Below are 26377 nucleotides of genomic sequence, written 5' to 3'. Positions count from 1 at the left end.
TCACTTGATAAAGTATGAAAAAAAAGTGCCATTATTGGTCTTCTGTACCAGAAAGCTGTTAGCAGAACTCTTCTGCCCTGTAGCGCCCAACATGCGTTTCCCAACCTGCTGCAGACGATCACATGTCATTTTCTGGGAAGACAGACATGCATATCATCTGCTGGCCATGATCCGTTCATTCACTTAAGGTATCCCTTCAGCGCTATCCCCACATATTAAGTAAGGCTCAAGGCGCTAATCTTAGCGATTAGTTCCGTAGCAAAGCAATCCATTACTCATAGGCAACACTAATTGCTTTGTTGAGGATGTGCACTTACTTGGCAATATTGGTTCCATTTGGATATTTAGTGCCTGTGCAATATCTACTTCAAACTTGACGATCAGCATTAGAAACATTTTTTTAAAAAAACAGAAAAAAATATTCATGTGCTACTATGAGATCATTCCTTATTGAGATGTCATTCCTGACAGCACTTCACAGTGAACATCTCAAGAAACTCAATCTCTTCCTGCTCTGTTTTTTTTTATTTTTATAATACAAATTCCTCACAAATCTGGGAGAGGTGATTCACTACAGAAACAATACAAATTATCTTCCTTAAGAGAGCCCCTTTGCTAACGTCAGATAAAAAAAAAAAATCGCTATTCTTTCTATGGTGCTTCTCGACTGTTCATCATGGGTCCAATACCGAGACCGTGGTCAATTTGGTGCACAAATTGGGAAAGAATGGTTTATTCTAAATCCACAGAATGGAACTTGTTGCGAGTGACAGTTTTTGTGTTAGCACCAAATGTTGTGGTGTTGCCTGTTTATTAGGAAACAGGTTAGCACTCAAGAATGCGTTCAAGGGTTTAAAAAAATACATAAGAGTGTTGTGAGTCTATAAGAGCATGTGTGTGGATGTGTCAGGGCAAGTTTCAATGTGTGCCCTTAATGACAGCCTGCATTACGGAGCGCATGCTAGCATGGGGAAGTGCACATGTGAAGGATGCCTTGGAGGAGCAGGATTAGGAGCGTCAGCAGCATAATTGCATGTGCAGCTGAGAGCATGTTAATGTGCACGAGTAGATGGCAGCCTGCCAAGTGGATGACAGCATGAGTATGAGCGAATAGAGTGTCCAGAAATGAGTGGTGTGTGAGGGGGTGGTGTAACACCCGTAACGATGAATGTCGTATGGTATGAGGGAGGTGCTGTGTGACACGTGATTGAGACATGGTGGATCAAACCTGCTTCTATAGGGTGGGACCAGGCAGGCCAAACCCACCAAAGGAATACCCTGGCCCACTCAGGGCCATTCAGAACTGAAAAACAAGCGTTTTTCACCTTAATGTTTCATAGGAGCATGCAGCCCCGTGGGCTCTCCCTTATCGTTTATTTTAGTGATTAACACAATTGACATAGGCTACTTTCAGGCCTAGGTAGAGGTGTGAAGTGAGCAGAGTTTATTAGCTGCTATGATGCACAAATGAGCAGCATAGATATCCTGAAAACTGAATAATGATTCTTGACTTATTGAATCGTATTTTTAAACTTCAATGGTTTGTAAAGTAAAAAGCTGCCAAAGTTTTTTAAAAACATGAAAAGCTGTAAAGTGGCTCTGTTTGGCAGCAGAAATATTTCTGCTTCTGCATACGACCAGGAGCATGCTGCAGTCTTAAACTTCTGCATCTTAAAGATTTGACAAGCAGCGCCCCTCCCCTTCCCCAAAGCCGGAAGTACTTCAAAGAAAGCGAAGTACGTAGCTTTTTTGGTGCTGATTATTGTGCTAAAAATGTCAAACGTCAGACAGATGCCAATGCTTAAAATATAAAATCGATTAAATACTTTGTTGTTTTTTGTGGCCAGTACTCACTCACCTCCATGGTCCAGCCATGCTTCTTTATGGCCCCAGCAAAAGAATAAATACTAGAGCCGGGCCTGAGGTGGATGTCTGAGATTGGATGTATGAGTGCGAAAGTGTTAACTTACAAGCACATAAACAAGCTAGACATGTTTTGTTGTGGGCAAGCACAAGCAGTAAAAAAAATGAGGTGCATGAGTCGTAACATTTTCACGGCTACTTGCTTTTGAGAGTAATATTTACTAAAAACATGCCATAGACCTAGTCTAGTAATTTGCAGCAACATAGGCTCCATCCCTTGACTGCGCTTCCAACCTGCACATCAAAGTAACAGAAACCCTACAAGTCTCTCTGAACACAACCCAGTTCTGTAGTAAAGTCATATACTATAAACAACTTTGTAAAAAAAAAAAAAAAGAATATTCCTTGCAAACTTGGGTTTACAAAATACAAAACTCATTCCATAATCACTCACTTCAACCCACCATGACTCAGATAAGATCACTGGCTGCTTTTTTTACCTAAGCATCCGCCCACAACATCAGACTTCTCCAACGAGAAGCTCATGAGCTACTGGTAGCTCTCCAGCTTGTGAGTAGCTCTCCTGTGTGCAGCCTACCCTACTAAATTAGAAGCTTTTGTTCGGTTAAATTAATATATGTAGACCAAAACTGAAAAGTGTGCATTACAGATGGAAATATGTGTATTTTCAGAACCCATCGTTTCCAAAATACATACAAAGCTGATATTTGAATGTTAAATCATGCAGCATTAGGAGACTTATTACAAATATTACTACCTTGGTTTATGATTTGGTGACAGGGGCTTTGCAGAATATTTTAAATTCATAAAGCCTTTTTCATATTACTGCTAGCAATCCTGCACTTAAGTGATAATGGCTGGTAATCTTGCATAGGGCGGCTACTAATGCAAGTTTTCCTGGCGTGTCCCACACAAAACACATTAGCAGCTCTGCATGAATTTCTTTGACTTAAGTAGCTCTTTTTAAGGAAAAGGTTGGAGACCCCCTGCACAACATCATATTTCTAGTATCCCTGTCTACAGTCTATACTTTTCCAGGTGTAAAACACTCTTAATTTCAATAAAACACACAAACCCAAGCAGAGGAACACAAGACCACCTTCTTAACTACTACAGTTCAGTCTACAGACCTTATTAATAGTTTTAACACTACTAGTGTGTAGGCTAAACATGATATGAACTGGCGGACCAAATCAGAAAAAAATGACTCCCATAACCTGGGGGAATACTTCCAGGGTATCAGGGTCATTATTATAATGTTGTACAAAAACAAACTCCAGCTTTGAGTTGCTCTTTGTAGAACAAAAGTGTTTGGTGAGCAGCATCATGAAACATGGTGTGTTTTTAGTGCCTTCAGATGAGTCACTATGATGGTGACTGCTCTAAAGGCATAGAGATATCCGCCAGACGTTTGAATATCTCTAAATATGGTGGATTTTTCAACATATATGTGCCACTGAGGTGTTGAATGAGGTCAGCACAGACCATCATTTGTTCATTATTGGTTAGAGTGGCTAAATGAGCTGTATGTGTATAATGAACATTTAGAAACGGGGGTATTATGATAAAAAATAAAATGTCAGCCTATGATACAAAACAGACTGACAGGTAAATGATTTATAAGAGACTGTAGGCCCTTTTTCTATTTCCAAGATGGAGTGGGTCATACGAAATGAAGTAATGAGCATAAAATAATCATTATAAGTGAGTAGCCATAATGGCATGTTGGTGATGTGTGTGGGTACATTAAATATCAGTATAAGTGAATCATATTGGGATTTTGTTTTATTACACAGTGGAAGCATAGAGTATGAGATTAAATGTTATAAATCTGTAGGCAGGATCGATTTGATTTTTAAATAATTCATGTGTGAAATATTTACATTTTAGTAGGAGGGGTTTGTATTTTCATATGACTGGTTTGTTTTTGTAGATTCTGCACTGTATGTATTTTTTTCTTGAATTCTGGGAAGAATATTTATCCTAATAAATCCAACGGAAGGTAGATTTATATTTTCATTCCACAGAAACACGACGACAAAGAACGGTTGCATAATCCATCAGCACTGACTAAATCGTATTTGAAGAATATGTTTACACAGTGACATGAAACTGTGGGTGTGTAGTCTTGACGGCTAATTTTATAGCTTATCTTTATATTTCTTTCTGTATACATATGGTGAATGATTGTGTGATTTTATATATGTTATATATTTGATTGTGTTTATGTAAAAAATGAATTGATATAATCATTGTAATAAGTATTTGTATATGGAATTTCAAGTAGCTGGGGTATTGTGTTTCAGTGTTTACGCAACATTTAATTAAAGTATGAGCTTATTTGTGACTGAGTGACTGTAAAGTAAGTAGTTAATCATATAGGGGAAATAGTTGTTTTTTTGGGTAATAATACACTGTTTCCTTGGCATTGAGAGGTTACTCATCAGTCTTTCTGTATTTTCCTTTTCTTTAGCTCAGTCGTAAACGACAATAAATGTGACACCTTTAAAAGAGCAAGTATTTTAAACAAAAACAGAAATCGGCCAAAAACCACTCATCTCCATAACTAGGGTTTTGTAGACTTCTTGGTATCAATCCAACTGCACTAATGATAGCTCGGCCCGAGTAGCAGGCTGTCTCTTCTGCCACCATGACGAGCTATCACTCCAGTCTTCAAACATACTCTGTGTCCCTTTCATTAAAAAAAAATCGCTCCCAATGCAAAATTAGCTCCCAGTGCGTTGCTCCTTCTTTGTAGCAAGGGTGCGTGCCCTCAGCCCCAACACTAGCAGGGAAAAGGAGGACCTCCTGACACTTTTCTAAAGACAGTCATAGCTGTGATGCAGTGAGCTCCTCATTATCCTGGGCCCCAGTGCCACTGCTCTTGCTTCACCAATGATAGCTAGCGTCTTGTAAAGAGGGAAGTCTTCTCTGCCCTGTATTAAAAATAGGGGCCCGTATCTTGCACCCTTCACCTCCCTGCCATCACGGATGCCCAGCTAAGGTGTCTCAAATGCTTTAATTGTACCCTCTCTTAGGCCATTGGTCGTTGGCCCAAAGTACCATTTGCACAGCAAAGATGGTCTAGACCCTAAAGCAAGCACGGAAAGATAGTAAAACAGCCATCATTGTCGTTTAGTTGGCCCTTCACACCTCTGGGCCCAGCGCCACTGCACCACTCATGATGGCATGCTGTTCTGTATCGACTTAGTCTTACCCCAGAAGTGAAGTCAGAGCCACATATTGGCACCACACTGGCATTAGAATGTCAGTTAATTTCTTTCCATACATGTCATTGCAGATTAACTTTTTGTTATATTGACCACATTTGTCTATTTTTTTCCTGCAGTGTGCAAGGGACGATGTCCTCTCCACAGACTATAGTGTTTAAACCTTGCAAGACTTGCACGGACTATCACAAACAGATGTCTGTGACAGACCTCACCTACCGGTATGTCTGTGGTGTCTAGGGCCGTAGCACAACTCAAAGTCTTGCGGTGACAGTGCCAGAATGAATGTCAAGGCCATTGGGGACTACAAAGCCAAGCTCTATGTCACTAAACACCATCTGAAGGTGAATAAAGGACAGTTTCAAAGCTGAGGAGGCAAACCTGTTCCCCTTCTCAAGGCTTTTAACGCCAAAGGTCCAAATTGACAATGTTTGTCTCTCTTGTTTCTCGTCAGGAGAAGTTGTGTGACCGCGAAGATGACTCAATCAAAATAGGCATCTTTTACTGTGGAACCGATGCCACAGCTTATACTAATCCAACCTGAATTTCTGGCTCCATCTGTAACGCCGCAGTAAGTTTCAATCTACAAGGAGGCCATGTTGCAAATTTCTGGCATCCTTCCAGTTCCCTTTGGGCCCCAATCAGCCTCTAGTTGGATCACTGTTGGTGGATCCGTTTTTTGGTGCTGTCGGGGCAGACCCTGCAGCGGGGAAAGATTCATGGACACCACAGCGGATGCCCAACCCAACTTCAAATCCAGCACATGATCTTTGTCAGTCCCCCTGCATGTTGACGCCAGAACAGATACCGCCGACTTCACTTCTGGAGCAAAAACAAGCTGCCACACAACACCACCTACTAGAGCACGCAGGAGCAATGCTGCGAAAATTCCCCATAACCAGTCTGGCACCTGGGCGTATTCACATGGTATGTAAAAACCTGGGAGTACTCAAAGGGGAATCTAAGATTTGAAGTATCCATCATTAATAAGTACTCATATAGAAAGTGCCTGCACACGCATACATGAGTAGGAGAGTATGTGGCAACGTATTTTACCAACAGTGATAAAGCGGATGTGTGTGGGCGGGTGTGGGTTGGGGTGTGTGTTTTTTCTAGGCGATCTGCAAGGAGGTCTGTCTCAGTTATTTCTACTCATATTTCTGATTAAATGCTGTTGGCGGAGGCATCGCTGCAAGATTGTGTGTAGAGAAGCAGGCTTTCATTCACTGGAGGGACATGGTGGAGGAGGGTGAATGGGGGATGGAAATACTGGGACGACATTTATGGTTATATACCATCCAATTTGCATCTAATCAATGTCAGAGCCGCTGTTTCGGAAGCAGAAGGGATACAGTTGGCAACAACTGCTTGCATGTTAGATTTCTCTTCCGTTACAGAGGAGGGGCCACCAGGGCTGGGCTAAAGAGAGGAAAGGTGACCTGGTACCGAAGAATAAGCTGATTTACCTCAAGAGAATGTTTCAGGATGCAGATCAATTCAGAAAATAAGATTCATTTCTATGGGCAACTCCCAGGACGACGGATCTTACTTCAAAGGACAAATGGAAATGCTGTGTGAATACAAAAACATTCCACAGGCCGATGAAGGAAGGCCACTCTTAATTCCTTACTCATATTAGGGCTTTCTTTCTTCAGACATTGCTTCATCACAAACCTCCTCTTCCCTGGCTTTACACCTTAAACACAGGTTTGTGCTCTAAACCAGTGAATTGTCGAAAAAAAATGAGGGGTTTGGTCCACTTGGGAAGGAGGGGGGTCGGACCACAAAATTTATACAAAAAACGATTTACCCACACCTCCATTCATTTATGATCGCCAATCCGATCAAGAAACAGAAATAGACTAAATTAATTGTGTCTATTTTGGCAATGATGATTTGCCTTTTTTTTAATTTTGAATTATTTATTTAAAAGGAGATTATTTTTAAAGGCCGAATTAAGAAACACATTATCAACTTGTGGCACTTCAGGGTCGCCCGGGACTTGTACCTTAGGTATTGGAGGGGTCGGGGCAGCTGCGCTGGGTAATATCCCCTCAAGGAGACTCACAGACACCGGGGTTCTGGGTAACGCTGGCTTTATTAACTTAAAAGTGCGTTTGCGGTTTATGGTTTTCCGGTAATAAGGAAGTGCTGACTCTGCCTCTTCCGTCAGTCTTTGAAGGCGTTTCTCCGACGCTGTTTTCCTCTCGTCCCGGTGTCTTCTGGGACTGGGAGTCCGGTCCTTCTCCTCCACGGTGTCGGGCCGTCTCGTCCGGGGGCAAAGAAAAGAAAACACAACAGTGCTTTAGGCTCCTGGTCGGACCGGTAACACAGGGAAAGGGGGGTGAGGACTCACACGTGCACAACTCGGCTCTAGGTGCTGGGTAGTGGTGGAGGGGGTAGTGCATAGGATGTGAGTGGGGTAATGCTACGGCGGTTTCACCCACTTAAAGCCCGCCCAGCCCGCAAGCCGTGACCGTACCTCTGGTAGCCACACTTCCCTCGATGAAGTGTGGCTGGGCGAAGAGCCTTCCTGATAGCCTCCTGGCTTTCCCCGTCGTCCTCTCTCCTCCAGTCCCGCCTCGTCCTCCTGCCTCCGTTGTTCTCTCGTCTCCTCTCCTGCCTCCTGCCTCCGCTGGTCTCTCGTCTCTCCTCCTGCCTCCTGCCTCCGCTGGTCTCTCGTCTCTCCTCCTGCCTCCTCTTCTGTCTTCTGCTCCCGCCTCTCCTCCGTCTCCGTCTTCAGTCGTCTCTCGTCCTCTTCTCCTCTTCTCTCGCCGTCGCTCTCACCTCCGCCTCCTCCGAGTGCATAACACACCTGAGTGTGTTCCTGGGCGTCCTTTACCTGGGTCGAGGGGGCGTGTCCAGTGACGATGTCTGTGTCCAGCTCCGCCCAGTTAAAGTAACAGGGTCCACCGGTATCGTCCGAGTCTGAGTCGTCCTGTTCCTCAGCTCCCCGCCAGGCCCCTGTATGCTGTGCAAAGAGAGGTGAGAGAGGTAAGCCAGGTGGACCCGCGTCCACCCCGTCACACAACTAAACAAACGACCACATTAACATTAACACATATACACAAATCAATTATTATCAATTATGCATACATTTTCACATAATTTAACAATACATTTCAAAACAAGACACAAATTCTGAAAAATTAAATACATAAACACATTCAAAAAATATCTGTCAAAAAAAGCTGGTTTGCTGTACACTATTTACATATATATTCAATTTTTCAGCTTTACGCTTTAAATTGAGCAAAATGTAAGAAAATTCCTGGTTTATAACAAGTAATGAATCCTCATATTTCACAAGGGTGAAGCACAAAATCTTCACAGAGCCGACGCGTTTCGAGTTCCGGCCTTACAATTTACCGAACTCTCATCAGGGCAGCATTAATCCTGTCTTTGACAGCTGGTTTTGACAAGAAAAAAAAAAGAAATAAAATCATTTTTAGAATAGCTTCTATAGAGCCCTTATGCTCTCACGTGGCTGCCACTGCATTGTAGAATCACGTACCTGTTTGTTAACAGTGTAGAATTCAGATGTTGTATTAATTTCTTGCGGACAGCTTTTCAGTCTGCAACAAAGTATCACTCTCTATTTTAGAATCATGTCCGGAAACATTTTACCGAACTTATTTTTGACAAGTCAACGTGTGCTTAGAAAGAATGAATGTTGTCTTACGTGAATATCACTGTATCAACACTGATAAGGTGCACGTTCAGGCGCAGGTTCGAAATTCTGTAAAAGTAATGACTATTTTTACTGCCCAGTTCCGTTATTATGAAGAAAGTAAAACAAAAGGCGGGCCATTACTCACTCGGTGTTCAGCGTTCGTGTGCTGTTTGTTTTCATCCTCTATAGCTTCGTTCTTTTAAACAGGAAACTATGAAAGGAAAGAACGGGTTGAACTTAGACCCATTGCAAAAGATGTATCACGACGCTGATTTTCTCTAGAAAAGCGGCGCTCACGTAGGTCACTTACCCAATTCCGCTGTAGGCGCACAGCATTAATGGGAGTCTGTTACTTGCCGGGGCAGTCACGGGTGAGCAAGGCAGAACATGTGAGAAATGTAGTTCCAGGTCAGGAAAAGTCACGTGACAACCGTGCACTACACAGGGGGAGGGGCCACCTCTCAATTGAATTCTGGACCTTATAGTTCTTTTAGTGAAAATTACTCAATCAAGAGTGGATTTCTTGATACAAGTGTACCACTCCAAATTAAATTCTATTCACTTCGCTCATACAGTTGAGCCCATTGTTAATGCTGTCAAATTTCATAATTAAGTACGCTTCCTGGCGTAATAATGCACTTTCACTATTTAGAGACTGTTGCTTTGGACTTATTGAAGCCAAGACTGTCCACTCAAAATCATTTTCAGAGTGATTGGCGGATATAAAGTGCTCCACCATGGGGGCAGTTAGGACTCTGCGCCTGATGCGTGATCTATGTTGCGTGATTCGAACGTTGACTTGTTGGCATGTTTTGCCAATGTATACTTTGTTGCATCTGCAAAGCACTGCGTAAACAACATTTTTTGTTTTACAGTTTGTGAAATTTACATGTCTCCACTTGATGTTATTGTGGTCAAATACATTTCCCTCCAAAGTTGAAGAGCAGGCTGTACAGCACCCACATTTGTGGTGCCCATCTATTGGTTTGGTTTTAAATTCCAATGTGTAATTAAATCACTTTTAGGTTTTGGAATATAACTGTCAGCTCTTACCAGCTGTTGTCCAATACTGAGGTTTTTCTTCATGGCGAAGATAGGTTTAGGCATAGGGTATTCCAGATTCTCCAGCAGGTGCCAATTTTTTAAAATAATTTGCCTAAACTTGTTTGTGTGAGAACCAAAAGTCGTCACACACACAAGTTTATCCAACTCCAATTTGTCTTTCTTTTGTAGCAGACTTTCTCTAGGAGTGAATCTTGCTCTCTTCTTGGAATGCCTAAGCAGTTTTTTGGGGTATCCCCTCTTTGTCATTTCCTCGCAGAATGAATTCGCGTGGGAGTCAAATTCGGTCAATTCAGTACAGTTTCTTCTTATTCTTAACAGTTGCCCGTACGGGAGGTTTTCCCTCAGGCACTGGGGATGTGAACTCCTGTAGTGGAGGATGGTGTTTCTATCCATCTCTTTTTTGTACAGTGTTGTATTCAATAAAACTTCAATAGGCAAATTATTTTAAAAAATTGGCACCTGCTGGAGAATCTGGAATACCCTATGCCTAAACCTATCTTCGCCATGAAGAAAAACCTCAGTATTGGACAACAGCTGGAAAGAGCTGACAGTTATATTCCAAAACCTAAAAGTGATTTAATTACACATTGGAATTTAAAACCAATAGATGGGCACCACAAATGTGGGTGCTGTACAGCCTGCTCTTCAACTTTGGAGGGAAATGTATTTGACCACAATAACATCAAGTGGAGACATGTAAATTTCACAAACTGTAAAACAAAAAATGTTGTTTACGCAGTGCTTTGCAGATGCAACAAAGTATACATTGGCAAAACATGTCAACAAGTCAAAGTTCGAATCACGCAACATAGATCACGCATCAGGCGCAGAGTCCTAACTGCCCCCATGGTGGAGCACTTTATATCCGCCAATCACTCTGAAAATGATTTTGAGTGGACAGTCTTGGCTTCAATGAGTCCAAAGCAACAGTCTCTAAATAGTGAAAGTGCATTATTACGCAAGGAAGCGTACTTAATTATGAAATTTGACAGCATTAACAATGGGCTCAACTGTATGAGCGAAGTGAATAGAATTTAATTTGGAGTGGTACACTTGTATCAAGAAATCCACTCTTGATTGAGTAATTTTCACTAAAAGAACTATAAGGTCCAGAATTCAATTGAGAGGTGGCCCCTCCCCCTGTGTAGTGCACGGTTGTCACGTGACTTTTCCTGACCTGGAACTACATTTCTCACATGTTCTGCCTTGCTCACCCGTGACTGCCCCGGCAAGTAACAGACTCCCATTAATGCTGTGCGCCTACAGCGGAATTGGGTAAGTGACCTACGTGAGCGCCGCTTTTCTAGAGAAAATCAGCGTCGTGATACATCTTTTGCAATGGGTCTAAGTTCAACCCGTTCTTTCCTTTCATAGTTTCCTGTTTAAAAGAACGAAGCTATAGAGCATGAAAACAAACAGCACACGAACGCTGAACACCGAGTGAGTAATGGCCCCGCCTTTTGTTTTACTTTCTTCATAATAACGGAACTGGGCAGTAAAAATAGTCATTACTTTTACAGAATTTCGAACCTGCGCCTGAACGTGCACCTTATCAGTGTTGATACAGTGATATTCACGTAAGACAACATTCATTCTTTCTAAGCACACGTTGACTTGTCAAAAATAAGTTCGGTAAAATGTTTCCGGACATGATTCTAAAATAGAGAGAGATACTTTGTTGCAGACTGAAAAGCTGTCCGCAAGAAATTAATACAACATCTGAATTCTACACTGTTAACAAACATGTACGTGATTCTACAATGCAGTTGCAGCCACGTGAGAGCATAAGGGCTCTATAGAAGCTATTCTAAAAATGATTTTATTTCTTTTTTTTTTCTTGTCAAAACCAGCTGTCAAAGACAGGATTAATGCTGCCCTGATGAGAGTTCGGTAAATTGTAAGGCCGGAACTCGAAACGCGTCGGCTCTGTGAAGATTTTGTGCTTCACCCTTGTGAAATATGAGGATTCATTACTTGTTATAAACCAGAAATTTTCTTACATTTTGCTCAATTTAAAGCATAAAGCTGAAAAATTGAATATATATGTAAATAGTGTACAGCAAACCAGCTTTTTTTGACAGATATTTTTTGAATGTGTTTATGTATTTAATTTTTCAGAATTTGTGTCTTGTTTTGAAATGTATTGTTAAATTATGTGAAAATTTATGCATAATTGGTAATAATTGATTTGTGTATATGTGTTAATGTTAATGTGGTCGTTTGTTTAGTTGATAATGTGTTTCTTAATTCGGCCTTTAAAAATAATCTCCTTTTCAATAAATAATTCAAAATAAAAAAAATGCAAATCATCATTGCCAAAATAGACACAATTAATTTAGTCTATTTCTGTTTCTTGATCGGATTGGCGATCATAAATGAATGGAGGTGTGGGTAAATCGTTTTTTGTCTAAACCAGTGAATGACACAGGCAGCCCACTCACTACCCCACCAACTAGGCACCGAACTATCCAGAGTACCCAAACAAACAAATATTAGTCCGAACACAAGAGCACTAGAAATAGGGCAGTGCCCGATTCATTCCTAGGGAACCCCAAATAGTAAAGGTGTGACTTATTAATAGCAGAATATTTGCTTATGGACTTCCGTACATCGTGCAGATCTTTTTCTTGGGTGGGGGTATTTACAATGGTGACGGGACGCTAAGACTATGTGCTACAATGAGCTGCAGAGCTTATACTCTTCACAAAGTCATTTTCGACAAACAACTTACATAACCAGAGACAGTCAATCGTGCACAAGGGACCCTTTCACTTAAAACGTACTCTTAAAAAGTAGACCACATTGGAAGTCTCAATCCAAATGTGCTATTCTGCAGAACTGCGCTGCTGAAACAAATGTGCTTGGTAGGTCCTTCTCCACAAGAGAAGAATGCATCACTCATGGGATAAAAAGTTGGCTGCAAACCATGGGCCAAAATTCTTACAGCAGCCTACTTAACCCCAAAGAAAGAGTCCCATAATACTGATCACATTGACAGAATTACTTTTTCCTCCCATCAGTCTAATATCTTTCTGTCCCTGTGTGTCACTGGGACATGCCTTTAAGATACACATTCCTCGACTGTATGAAGATTCCATGCGGTCCTGTAAGTAAACTTCCCCTTAAATGAAGGCATTTCAGGACCAATGAGAACATACCAAGAACGATGTTGCTCCAAAGCTGGCAGAAATGTAAAAGGGTGATGTAGACTTCTTCTCAAAAAGAGAAGTCAAAAAGCTATAGTAATATGCAGAAAACATTGATTAAGAATGCAAAAACCTAAGACACTAAGCATTTCCACTCAGAGAAAAGTCTGACTCAGCTGAGCAAAGCTCAATCTGACAGAATGTTAAGAAAACGTGCCTGTTTTTTCGTGGCCACTGGTCCTGTTTTTTCCCCACAAAAACGAAAATGGGCTTTGCAATTAAAAAAACAAAAAAAAACACGGGTCTCTTACTTAATGAACTGGTATCCTACTCAATGGCGTAGATTAAGAATGTTGGTGAATATCAAAGAGCCTAAGAGGAATAACGGTTCTCAAACAATACCATGCTTTTATCAACATCCCACATAAAAAAAAAATACTGTCTTTTTACTAAGAATACTCTTTTAGGTCTCATCTGGCGAAAGCAGCGCGAATGTGCTGCTCTCGTCATGCGAGAGCTTCTTGGAATCAACACAAATTACAAAGCTCTCAGAGGCGGAGTTGAAGCCCCGCCCATCTTCTTCATTCACTGGTGTCTTCCTGCGTGCAAAATGCAGGCGTACGATTGAAATGGAGGCTTCTTAGTCCCTCTTTGTTGCCGACTTGTCTCCTTTTAGCTCCGCCCATCAGGATTGGATCTTTGACTTGCGGAGTCACACTCTCCTTTATTAGCTGGGAAGCACTATGTTTTTCACACAACGCCGACAGCTAGTTTTCTCAGCAGTCTACTCTTCCGGGGCCTTTATATCGCTATTGCAGGTTCTTTTCCATCCCTGCTTTCTCCCCTCGTCCGTTTTCTAGTGTTTTTAATCTCGGTTTTCTGCATATCTTTCTCTTTTGCGCCAGACACGCCGTCATGAGGGTCGTTGGTCGGGATACGCCGTCGTTTGGTATATCGTGAGGTGAGTCGCCCCGTCACAGAGCTGTTTTCAGTCTGCCTGGGGCCCGTATGGGTCTCAGTGCCTGTGACCGGGTGCGCGGCGTTATTATGGCCTAGAGCACGAGGGGCCGGGCTAGGGCATACCGTCCCACACTCACTGCATTCATGCTTGTGAAAAGGGGTCACTCATAGCTTGTGAAATATCACCCTTTACACGGAAATGATGAGAATGTCACACATAGCAATCTAAAACTTTGGCAGCTATGATTAATATGTGTTGATCCCGTATCCTCTGCCATCCTTTTGGAACCAGATCGTCTTATGATACGCGAAAACACGTCAGTTTCGTGATGCAGCGCGTAAGGTGAATAGTGTCTTGGATGCGTGTATGCGCAGTCCTTGTTCTTGTGAGCTGCAGTTCAGAATGTTTTGGCGATAAAAGGCCTGTGCGGGTTTAGCCGATGCGGTTATTCCATAGTTAATCTAATCTTAGCCTACTGGTCATACAGCTGTGTAAGCGTGCAATCAGCAACAGTCTCAGACTGGCCGAGAAACTTTCAGATATGGCAAGTGAGGCCATGTTCGGGAATGGATTCCCGGGACATGGTTAAGAGCCACTTCGCATCAACGTGTTCTTAATGCTGTGCATTTCGGTACACTTCATTATTGAGTCTGTTGCTACATGTGTCTCTGCTTTGTTTGGGAACGGGTTCCCGGGACATGGTTATGAGCCATTTCCCATCAGCGTTTCTTATTACTGGACCGTATGGTTCGCTATATTTCATTCTTGGGTCTATTGCTACACATGTCTCTGCTTTACAGCCCTATTTAATAAAGCACACATGTATGTGCATAATGTGATGTGCAGTGGATAGGCGGGATACATTAAAGTTAGTGATAGAAAATTCCTTTAGTGCTAGTTTCTTCTTTTTCACTTTGGCAGTAATGGCTCTAGTTTTTGAGGCAGTGGTGCTGCTATTGCGGGAGACCTCCAGGAATGTTTGCTCCCAGATTTCAGCTCGAGAGGAGCGGATGCTGTTTTGAGTCCTGGCATATATAGCGCACACTGGTGGAGAGCGCTCAAACTGTTGGAGAAAGTGAATTCTGCTGCCTGTGTAGAACTCACAATACACTATTAGAGGGGGTGCACACTGTTGGAGGGAGTGTACACTGTTTAATGGTGTGTACACTGCTGTCCCCTGTAGCACTCACTAGGTGCTACTGGAGAGAGCTCACACTGTCGGAGAGCACCCACACTGCTGGAGAGAGCGCACACTGCTAGCTTGTGTAGCACTGACAATACACTATTAGAGGGAGCTCACACTTTTGGCGGAGCACTCACAGCTGGCTCCTGAGGGACTTGCAAGTTGAAAATGCAATAGGTCTCGCCTTTGATTAAGTTAAAGCCATTTGCTTTACTAATGGGATTATATAGCAAAGCAAACGGCTTTAACTTAATAAAAGGCGAGATCTATTGCATTTTTAATGCTTGTTCCACTGGTGATCCATTATCTCCAAGATAAGCACAGATTCAACTACTACCCATCTATCAACTTTCTTTTCTAAAAGTAAACAAAGATAATTTTACTTTGCCTCTAAGGGACAGGTCCATTCTGCCTTGAAATCATTTCCTCTTCATGCCCTGAAGACACTACTCACTTCATTCACTCTCCTAACAAGGTAGCAATCTTCACACATAACTTTTAGTCTTACTACGCTGGAAAGAAGCTATTTAACTCTAAAGATTGACCTTGCTTTCTATAGGTTTTAGTAGATTTTTATTATATGCCTCACGGTATTCGAGGTCGACAGCCCTAGCCATTAGGCCAACTCCTCTCCCCTTTTTTTGTGACAAAAGAATTCGGTCAAGAGAAACCTTAAGTGTTTTGATGAGTATAGGATCTATAGGCTGAATTGCGCAAATACAGCAGAAATTCAATGTTCCATAACACTGTAAAACAGAGGGCGAACTAGTTAACAGAAGCCAAAAGGTAATCTGAAAAGGTTCTCCAAGTTAAAAGGGTAACAGTTTAAAGCAGGCTGGCATAAAGCCTAGTGTTCACAGACCAGGAAGTGGAGAAGCCAAAAAGTAACTTGAGTGGACCATGGAGACCAGGGAGTGGAGACGGCATGTGGAGTAAGTAGCAGCAAGACACCATTTTCTTCATTCACTACGAATGCCAACACGCAGAAGAATGAAAAGCATACAGACTAGATAAGTTGTTACGACGCTTCTCTCTTACTGGTCAGTGGTACCTAATTATTAATATTCGTGCAGGCTATTATAGTCAACTAAAGGCAAATGTCAAAGAAACGGAGAAAAAGGTTAATCAGTAATAATTCTAAAATTTCAACCACAGACTTCAATCAACCACTAATTGTTGTGAGTTTGTGTTGGTGTGTCTGAGGGCTTCCAGTGAGGCGGTGGGTACAGTTCAACTGGGAGAAATTGCTATGTATATGGGGACAACTAAAGAGCAGATACCAAGTGCACATTAGTTTGAGCCACTAAGTCAAGTACTGCTTCAGCTCTTGAGGCACCAAAAGTATTGTTGGCAAAGTTCCTGTAAGGAGACCCAAGCGAACTCCTACATTTCTTAGAAATGTCAAGCGTTTCTGGACAGACTTCACAAATGCATGGTAATGTAGCTTTAGAACATCCGAAGAATGAATAATACATAGCCAGATCAGGGGAAACGTAGGACTTGAAAGCTTTTCTATCAACCATATTGCTGGTGTCCGCCCATACCACTGATGAATATTAGTGTCCTTTTCAGAAAAGTACTCGGAGCTCCATTTCCTATGAAGAGTAATTTGTAGATAGAGTGTCTCAGTACAGTAGATGCACCCATTGTCATGCCATACAATATACACATCATGGGTCTGATCTGTATCTGGGTTGTTACAAAGTTTTATTTGTAAAAGAAGTGCTAAACACCAGCTCCACCGCTACTGTGGAAGAAATTCCACTTGTGATTTCCCTTTCAAATGTAGCGCCTTCTCTACAAATCAGATCTTCTGTTATCCTTCATAGTTAACCCAGGCCCTACTTCTTATAGTCTTCAATGGGTTGGACGTAGGAGGCCTCAGCAGCATTTTACAGTCCCCGATTCTGCCGCTCTAACTCTCTGTTGTGTTCTGTTTTCAGTCCAACAAAAGGAAGGCCAAGTGAGATATTAGAGCTTGCCAGTAATCACAGACACCCCTTAAGGTATCTTGGCTTCCTCTAGTCAACACTCGGAACAACTGGTACAAGAACAAAACTATCAGCTTTATTCACAGACTGACCCTAGGACTACCAATGGGTTGGCCAAGCAGGATATGCTGAAGATCAACTGACCTTAACTTGGGAATGAACCTTAGGTGAATATTGCTGAAATCCCTCGAAAATATAGCTACAAAAATATAGCTTTTAGTGTAGTATATATACGTCCTGAGTCCATGTGGGAGAAATAATGGCACAACCTACTGAGAACAGATACCCGGACTCTTATCTGACACCACACACACTCTATTGGACAGAATCACAAAGTGGCACCTTGTTGCAGGACAACTGGAACCAGAACCCCCCACAGGAATATGACACTTTTGGACTGGTATGGAGTGTATCTTGCTGTCCCAAATGCTGTTCTCAGAAGGAATAAAAGGATCCAAACCAAAGTCTGTAGATCTAGGCTCTTCCTCTTCCTATGTGCCCCTCCTGCCCGAGTCACATGATTCGCCTTTGAAGAATCTTCCAGTATTTAATCATTCAAGGTGACAAATGACTGCAGGCCAGGCTTTTGACAGTCACTTCAGAAAACTGTAATAATTAGAATGAAAGTGACCTCATCTTGCTGGAAATGAATTCCAAATAATGCCCAAGGGCAGGCCCCATGACCATGATGGGGAAGAATGGAGAGGAGGCAGGAAATGCAAATAGTACAATGTACATACAGCACTCCGGCCTCGAACCCCAGAAAAATATGCACACATTAAGACACACACCCTTTTACAAAACTCCTCATGGTAAAAAGCCAAATTACATTATGGTCCCTCAGGGCATTTAGGTCATTAATCTTCATTTCCACCCACAAATGAATTATCGCACAGTGGGGACTGAGCGTGGTAAAACAGCAATCATATAATACAGAAGCGCCTCAACCCAAAGCTTTCTGCGCTGAGGAACAATTCTCTCAGAAGGTGTGACAGCCAAAAAATTCAGCGTGGTCCTATCGCAATGCTCTCTGTATTGCATTCACAGGCTGCATTGTGGACAAGATTCCATGCCCTGTGCAGTGTTAACAGCTCCAGAATGGTTCTGATCCAGTTTGCTTTGTGAATGTACAGAGACTAGTGTTGTCCTGGTACCATGCTCTGTGCACCGTCCACAGGGGCAGCGTGCTCCTAATCAAGTTCAGCACGTGCAGTGCAGGGTCCGAAGGCAGAAGTCGGTCTGATCCAGTGTGTGCCTGGTTCCATGACTTGAGCAGTGTTCACCGCCTACAGTGTTATCCTGGTTCGATGCTCTGTACAGTGTTCACAGGCCCTGGTGTGGTCCTGGGTCAGTGTACCATGTGCAGGACTGACAGGCAACAGAATGGTCGTGAGCCAGCATATACTGTGCACTGTTAACATAGGTTATTAGCCAGGGCTTTCTAGAAATTGTGATCCTTTGCCGCGTGGAATACTTATAAGATGCGCTGTATTTCTGGCACAATGCCATGGGCAGTGTACATAAGCACCAATGTGGTGCTGACTAGAGACCCTTCACTGCTTAAAGGCTGCAATACAATTCGAGTCCGATGCTGTGTGCAGTGATCCTCCTCGCGCTCTTCCAACCTGACCCTTGAAACATTAAGCCACTATCGTGCCTCTCAGTTTCAGCTCCATCCTCAGTCAATTCTGACATCTCCACCTCTTTCAACTTCTCATACTAAAGCAGCGCAGACAACACTAGCAGCCGATCAAGGCCACAACACCAGTGCTCCCTGGCCACTAGAATTATATAACTAGATAAACGGCACCGCAAAAAAACAACAAAAACCGACGGCCCCACGTGTGGAATGATTCTCATTCCAGCCATGTGCCCAAAGGGGCCATCTATAGCCAACGAAGGCTAGAACCTCGCAGTCCACATGGGTAAACCAGGTAGTGAAGTCTTCACTCCTTACACCCAGCATAATCAGATTAACCCTTTCGGAGCCTGAAGCATCTCAATCACTTATCGTATACAGGACATACTCCATCCACGCATGGGCTGCCGCAATCAAACTAGCAGAGTGCACTACTGACCAAAGCAATGGGAGCAAGGCTAAAAAAAAATGTCAATGACATAACACTGTTCACAGTCAGCAGTGGAAATGTTATCTGATACTGAGTCCAATATTTTAGATACAGTGGGCGTTTACCTTGTACAATCTCTACTGTCCTGAAAATGGTCACTCACATTTCCTTTTTTGTCACATGAATTATATATACACATCAAAACAAATACGTTTTTGGGATTATTTTACCTGTAAAAATCGAATTGTTTGAGTCTTAAAAGTATGTCTCATTTATAGCATAGTATTAACGTTTGTTTTTCAAATAAATAAGGCACTTGAGACCCTACAGATTTATATTTACAGTATTGCTCCCGGATCTCCCTCACCTGCCACCTGAGCGACACATAGGGTTCCTTTATGTCATATGAGTATTTGCAGACTGCAGCATGCTTCTAACTCAAATCCAAGTTTTACGTTGCATCATTGTACTAACCCAATGCTGTGAGGAGTTTTTAAGCTGATTTGTGGTGGTGATGCTGAGCATGGTTCACAGGCTGCAGTGTGAATCTAACAAGAAGGTGTGCAGTGTGGCTCTGCTGGTCAGTTCATGGGCACCTGAACATAGTAATATGAAAGGAAGTGTTCAAAGAGCCAAATGGGGCTCACCAGAGGCTTCACACATGGTTCACAGGATGCAGAGGGATTCAAGCACTAGATTACCTTGAAGGACTCCATGCTCAACTGTGTGTTGTTGCCAGGCCCCAAGGCGGATTCATGGTGGACATCTTTATATCGTAGTCACTTGCAGGATTCAAAGCCTGATCTCTAAGGAGCGATATCCCTGCACTGCTCTGAAACAATTGAGGAAAATAGAACGAAAGTCGTTGAAAGACTAGCTGCCTAGTAACTGGTCTTACTAGATATCCAAGAAACGAATTGTCCCTATAAAGAATTAATAACTATTATCTTTGCATGTGCCAGGCTAGTTATTGCTAGACTATGGATATCTAAGGATATCCCAGATGTCTTCGATTGGTGGCTCTTGATGAAAGAAATTAACACTATGGAACTGTCATTAGCAAGACATAGGGGCCCTAGGGCTTTACAGAAGACGGAAAAAATCTGGCTAAACTTTTATGAATCATGATCTATACGAACTAGAAAGAGAACGAGGCCAGCTCAAATACTGGTATATCATTTGGATGACTATTTCTTTTCCTTTACTATTTTTTTCAAAGTTTAGTATTTGTCAGATCTCTGCTTCTAACGCTTTTCTTTCCATAAACTGCTTATCCAATTAATATTGTAACTACTTATATACTTTGTTTTTTTTAAATGTATAACATATGTGTTCTCTGTTCTTCCTTCAATAATACAAAGATAAAAAAAAAAAAAGAAAGACTAGCTGCCTTAAGTCTGAGGGCAAGTTCTGGAACTGCATCAACATCGGTCTTAGCGCTCTAGTCGAGGCACTGTATGTCTCCAGTGACGTCAGAGAGTCATTTATGTTGCTGAGATGGAGTCACATATTGAAAAGCTGCCAGACCCAGTCTAACACCTGTGGTATGCAAAAGGTGAGGAATCTGCAGGTAGAAGCAGCAATCAGAAAAAGTTTCATTCACTTCATGTGAGATTTACAGGAGATGACCCAATATCTCATTTATATGGTTTGCAAGAAATTCACCCATCCTTGCCAACCTAAATAAGCAACGACATTGCCAATAATTCTCACCTATAAGACCTACTGATTTTGCCAATGTTTATTAAGCCATGCTATACAGCAGGGATACTCAAAGTATGGCCTGCGGCTCACGTGCGGCCCTTCTGACCTTTAATTGCAGACCCTGGTTACCAGCAGCACTGAATAGGCTGCTATTAACTTGACAGAGCGCGAACATTCAGTAAGCTGTGAAACAATTGGGTATGCTTTATTTAAAGGTTAATTAAAGTAAAGATAAATAAGAAAACAAGCATTTGAAATACAATCTGTCTCGCCTTTGGCTTCTTATATGCTTTTAGCTATGCAGCACATTAGCCTGGGTGCTGAAACATCTACAGTTCTTTAACATGGAGGGAAAGTAAGCACCATATTGTGTGACACGCCAGGTATGGGAAAACATGGAGAGAAATATTGCCTTTCAGCTGGAAATGGTATAGTCCACAGCTCAGTATTTAAATATCAAAACAGGGCCTTAGGTGGTCATAATTCTAAAATACAAGATTTGAAAAAAATATTATTGTCTATAGGTGCTTGTTAAAGACAATTTCTATGGACTGGAATCTAGAGATCAATCTAGAGAATGCTAAAGTGAATCTGGTACTTTACTGACCTCTTTTGGTCGTTTTCTATCAAGAAAATTCAATAGAGGCAGTGGCCAGAAAAAGAAAAAAAAAAGTCCCACAGCAGAAAGCAATTCTGGTATTTCACGGACCTCTACTGGTCATTTCCTATCAAGTCAGTTAAACAGAGGCAGTTGAACAAGCAGAAAGGAATTCTGGTATTTTACTACCCTATACTGGTCGTTTCCTATCAAGACAGTTAAATAGAGGCAGTTGAACAGAAAAACAAGTTAGGATAAACTACTTGTGTTTAACGGATCATCTCCTTCTGGAAACTGATCAGACCAACTGACAAATCCGCACATTAAACCCAAACCCATCTATTTCAACTGGTATAACCTGGTGCTCTCAGAAAACCGCCTGCAGCAGAGCTGGTTAGATTTGGAGGAGAGAATCCGGTTCCAAACTGCCTAGCTCAACCTGCTTGCCGGGTCATGTAGCTAAAATAAAAACACATACAAACAAGCCAACACTACCCTTTCCCCGGAAATTCAGTGTCACCCACGCGCTTCAATAAGTACATGCCTAGTAGTGGCTATATAACTCTGATCTCTGCGGCATCGATATCTTGATCCGTGTTTTGCGGCTCAAGCTCATTAGGCTCCACCTGAGGATATCGCGGAGACAACTTTGACATGAACTCCCTGCCCAGGTGGAGCCCTCCCTTGACCAGCATTGAGAACAGTTCCCCCCCACCCTGAGTACTTACCTCTCACACCCCACCTCCTCCGGCCCCCGTAGTACTGAACTTAGTGCAGAAACGCAAGTCCAGGCGGAGCTGCAGCTCACCGAAACTGTAACGGGCATCCCGGACTCCATCAGCAGTCAATACGGAATCCGGAACTAAAAGCAGCGGCAACGGGTTTCGGGATGGGCAAAACTCTCAGTGGCACACGGACCAGAAACACAACCCTTGCAGTGCAGGGATCGCTATGCTAGAGCAGACGTCTAGGTCATTATTCCGTTTCTGAATAATTACAGCGCCATCTTGCACAAGTACTGTTCTATCTACATTGACGGGCAAGATTACTGCAAAATCCAAACTAGTCCAATAAAAAATTTTATTTTTCCAAACTATGCAAATTTGACTTTACTTCAGTTGTGGTTTCTTTTTTTCTACCTTAGTGAAACTTTAATTGTGGGGACAGACTGATAAATTAGATACAATCGCTCACCGCGAGAGATTTTCGTATCCACCAAAAAACAAGATGTGAGCATGCGCTGCCGAAACCTGTCGTGGGGCGGGATTTCCGTCTTCTGCGAGAAGCCCACGTCCACGGAGTGGCTGGCCCAGAGGAGCAGCGGTGACGCGGGGCTCCCATGCCCGAGGGAGAGCCCCGCGGAGGCTGCAGAAGTCAGGAGTGGCGCTGATGCAGTAAGTGGGGCTTAGCTGTATTGCGGGTGTGTGGTGTGTGTCTGTATGTGTGCGCTCCAGTGTGTGTTTGCGTGTGTGTGTGTGTGTGTGAGAGTGAACGCGCGTGCGTGTGTAACGCGAAGCGAAAGCAGAGAGAGGTGTGGCTGTGTGTGTTGGCCGAGTGCATGAGACTTGCAAGGAAGACTGGAGATGGGCACGCGCGCGCGACCTGATCCGATTCCTGAGGCTGCGTGTGCCCATCTCTTGTCTCCTTGTAAGCAGAGCCGCTGACAATAGGTCTCGCTCTGCGACAGGGCTTCGCCCTGTATCGCAGGTGCGAGAACTAAAAAGTCCCTAAGCGGAAGCATACAAGTCGTAGAGCTGATCTCCAGAGCCCACAGAGTACATACACATATAAGTATTTACTAAAGTATATACAAGAGGTCTCAAATGCTCTACCTTATAAGCTGTCCTAAAAAAGTTATCTTTAGGAAACACCTTTAGTGTTAAATACACCTTGCACTAAACATGTAAAAACATGATAAAGTCTCTCAAAACTTCAAAAAAATTTATTTTATTAGCATGCATGAGTGTTTTACCTTAGTAGATCAGATTATATCAATGCATTGAGAGGTATTTATGAGCAGTGATAGTTTTCAAACAGGATCTTAGAAACATTCATGCTCCCCTTCCATTCAATGTCATTAGTGAACCAATAGGCAAGTCATTTGTCAAGTGCGCAGCCTTTGTGGTTATAGAATTGGAACACCATTATAGTTTATTAAATAAAACACAAGAGAAGGTTTTGTATCGCACACATCCCGAAGTCATATGTTTTAAGGAGTTCTTGTATGTAGGAATGAAACAGGAGGCTAAGTGAAATTAACAAATTACCTAAGATCACACAATTTAATCAAATGGGGAAGCCAGGACTGATACAAGGTTTTCTGGTTTCACATTTTGCTATTCAGCCACCAGATGAGTATATCTTTTCCACTCATATTTTACATTAGAAGTTAATGCTTTGACTTTAGAACTTGGCGCATAAGAATAGAGTTTTGGTGGCAGACAGACATGAAGGCTCGGTTTGTTGTCCACAGCATGCATCTGCTTTGCATCCCCCTACGTCCACCTTTCCTCACTTCGACCCTCACACTGCTGGCATCAGTGCTGCCTTCAGGCATGCCACAGACGGTACTTTCATGACCCCAGAGAAATGTTTACAAGTACCCATGCTGTACAGCATCGCTGCTGCTGTACAGCTTGGCTTAAAAAAATTTTTTAAAAAGAGTCCTATGATGTGTTTATCGCATCACGTTGCATGTGGGAGTACATACGCTCAACACGTACACGCTGACAATTTTTTATTTTTTATTCATCGTTCCAGGAGGGCTCAGTGATTTTAAAAAACATAATGTAAATGACTTAAAAAAAAAAAAGAGTGAATGCACTTAAAAAAATGAAAACGGATCAGTGGGTTGGGAAGGATGCGGGGGATTAAACAACTCAAAAGGTGGAGAAGCAACACAAGAGCGAGAACACACGGATAAAGGGAGAAAAACACTGGCAAAAGAGGGCAAAAACACTGGCAAAAGAGGGCAACTTCGAGCGCAGGCGAGAGAGAGAGCAAGGCGAGAGAGAGAGCAAGACGAGTGTGGTGGGGGAAGAGGAGCACATGGGCGATAGAGAGTAGCATGGGGGAGAAATGCACAAGAGGGAGAAGCTGGAAAACCTATCCACTCTGATAGTGTGCTTAAACAAAAAGAAAAAATTATAACCTAAAAGCGAACAGTGGAAGCAAAGAGGGCAACCAATCAGAATGACGGTAGGGAGGCAGAAATCCATGGGAGGTATAAACGAGACTGGCAAGCTATGAGACTAAAAGTCAATAAATAAGAAACAAACAAAAGAGAGTGACAGTAAAGTTAACTAATGGTAAGCAATGGGTGGGATGCACTCCCCTGTATTTTCTTTGTAAGCCCACTCAGCACACAATATGTCTTTTGGTAAGCTCGATCAAAAAAAACATTCACACAATGCATTTCCCACAGACTGGGTGGGCCGTGCATGTAGCAGAAAGTTAATATTTCAGTAGGATTTCCAGCTTACTATTTAGTAGTAATCACCACCTGCTTCATGTGGGTATATGTTTACCATATGTAAAACAGGCATGTTACGGCTTGCACTGTACATGGCATACAGAAGGTCTGGCGAGTGTTAAATATTTAATTGAAAGTTCTAGCCTCCTCTCCAGCTCCTCTGCTCATGGTGGCAGCTCGGGAGCAGGCCAGATTTACATTCTGCCACAGTGTGGAGAGCAATCTTCTCCTAACCCTTAGTTGATTTCCCAGTGGCCGCAAGAGTCCAAAAAGGACCACTCATTTAAAATGCATCCTCGGCTTCCACAATAACCTCCCCCCCCCCCCCCCCCCCCTCGCTCGCTCTCTTTTCAGTATGCAATCTGTGCTACAACCAAGACGAGCCACAGATGTACACAACTGCTGCCCCCTTGCACAGCAGTGGTATTCTAAAGCAATAATTGAACACGCATTATCTTCCTCCTTCCATGAACCTCAAGTGCCTCCTTTCCATATCGGCCGCCTCTCTCCGCATTGACAATCGAGCCGTTTTAGGAGAGCTCTGAAATTCTGCAACAATAAACTTGACACGTCTAGCAAAGGACAAGGTTTACTTCTACAAATAGCCAATCTATTTCTAAGCCTGGAAAAAGGCCAGGGACTCAATTTATAAATCGAACGAAGCGTTTATACGCTTCAGACTAATACTGACACTATGTGTACACAGACTAGATAGGGGATGTAAATACAAGCAGTTCTCCCCTTCCTCTTCCACGGATAAAACATAAACATATTTTTGACATCCTGTCACAAACATGCAAACACAGCGCGCCTGGCGTGCCTGCAGCTGTCTATGAACTATCGGGAGCATTCAGGGGAGTCCCCACCGAAGTCGCCGTCTGTGCACCTACCCCCCCAGCTCGAGGTGTACCCCCAGAGCAAAATGTGCACAGCCAGAGATCAACCTCCAAAGAGGCTCGCCTGTAAGCCTGTGCAGATGTACCCACGAACTCACTATCAACAAGCCCACATAAACCCCACTCAGCCACCGGGGTGTACCAAGCCCTGTGCCACGACAGTTGTACTTCCACAAAGCAGAACTTCCTCCCAATGGCTGCTCAGCCGCAAAGGCAGTTTTGTATGCAGCTACTTGATGCTGGTTCATAGCTCATTGTGCTATATCAGAACTGCAACTGATGAACTGCAAGTAACAAAAAGATCTGTGACAAAAGCAGTAACCAATTGTTTTTTTTTTAATATACATAGAATACAATCTGTAGGTTACACAATTGGCTTTGTAGAAGGCATATTAACCGTCTATGCTATTGTAGTAGTCAAAAAGGTGGCTAGACAAAACCCAGATATCTCTAATGAGAGCATTAACCACAAGAGTTCTCTTAGCATTATCTTCGCCCATTAAAA

General features: G+C 42.7%; 1 protein-coding gene and 1 long non-coding RNA gene across 11 annotated transcripts in view; one reads left to right on the top strand and one right to left on the bottom strand.

Moving 5' to 3' along the window:
- Window positions 1-26377, bottom strand: part of NEO1 (neogenin 1) — a 577741-nt gene that overhangs the window by 284843 nt on the left and 266521 nt on the right. The gene's annotated exons all lie outside the window — the stretch shown is intronic.
- Window positions 11085-12100, top strand: LOC144826263 (uncharacterized). The gene is made up of 4 exons (XR_013609740.1): window positions 11085-11127; window positions 11227-11292; window positions 11373-11597; window positions 11703-12100. It is a non-coding gene; the product is annotated as an uncharacterized LOC144826263 (long non-coding RNA).

Source organism: Lissotriton helveticus, chromosome 3_2 (genome assembly GCF_964261635.1).
Source record: "Lissotriton helveticus chromosome 3_2, aLisHel1.1, whole genome shotgun sequence".
NCBI lineage: Eukaryota > Metazoa > Chordata > Amphibia > Caudata > Salamandridae > Lissotriton > Lissotriton helveticus.
This window is presented reverse-complemented; position numbering and strand designations above follow the sequence as displayed.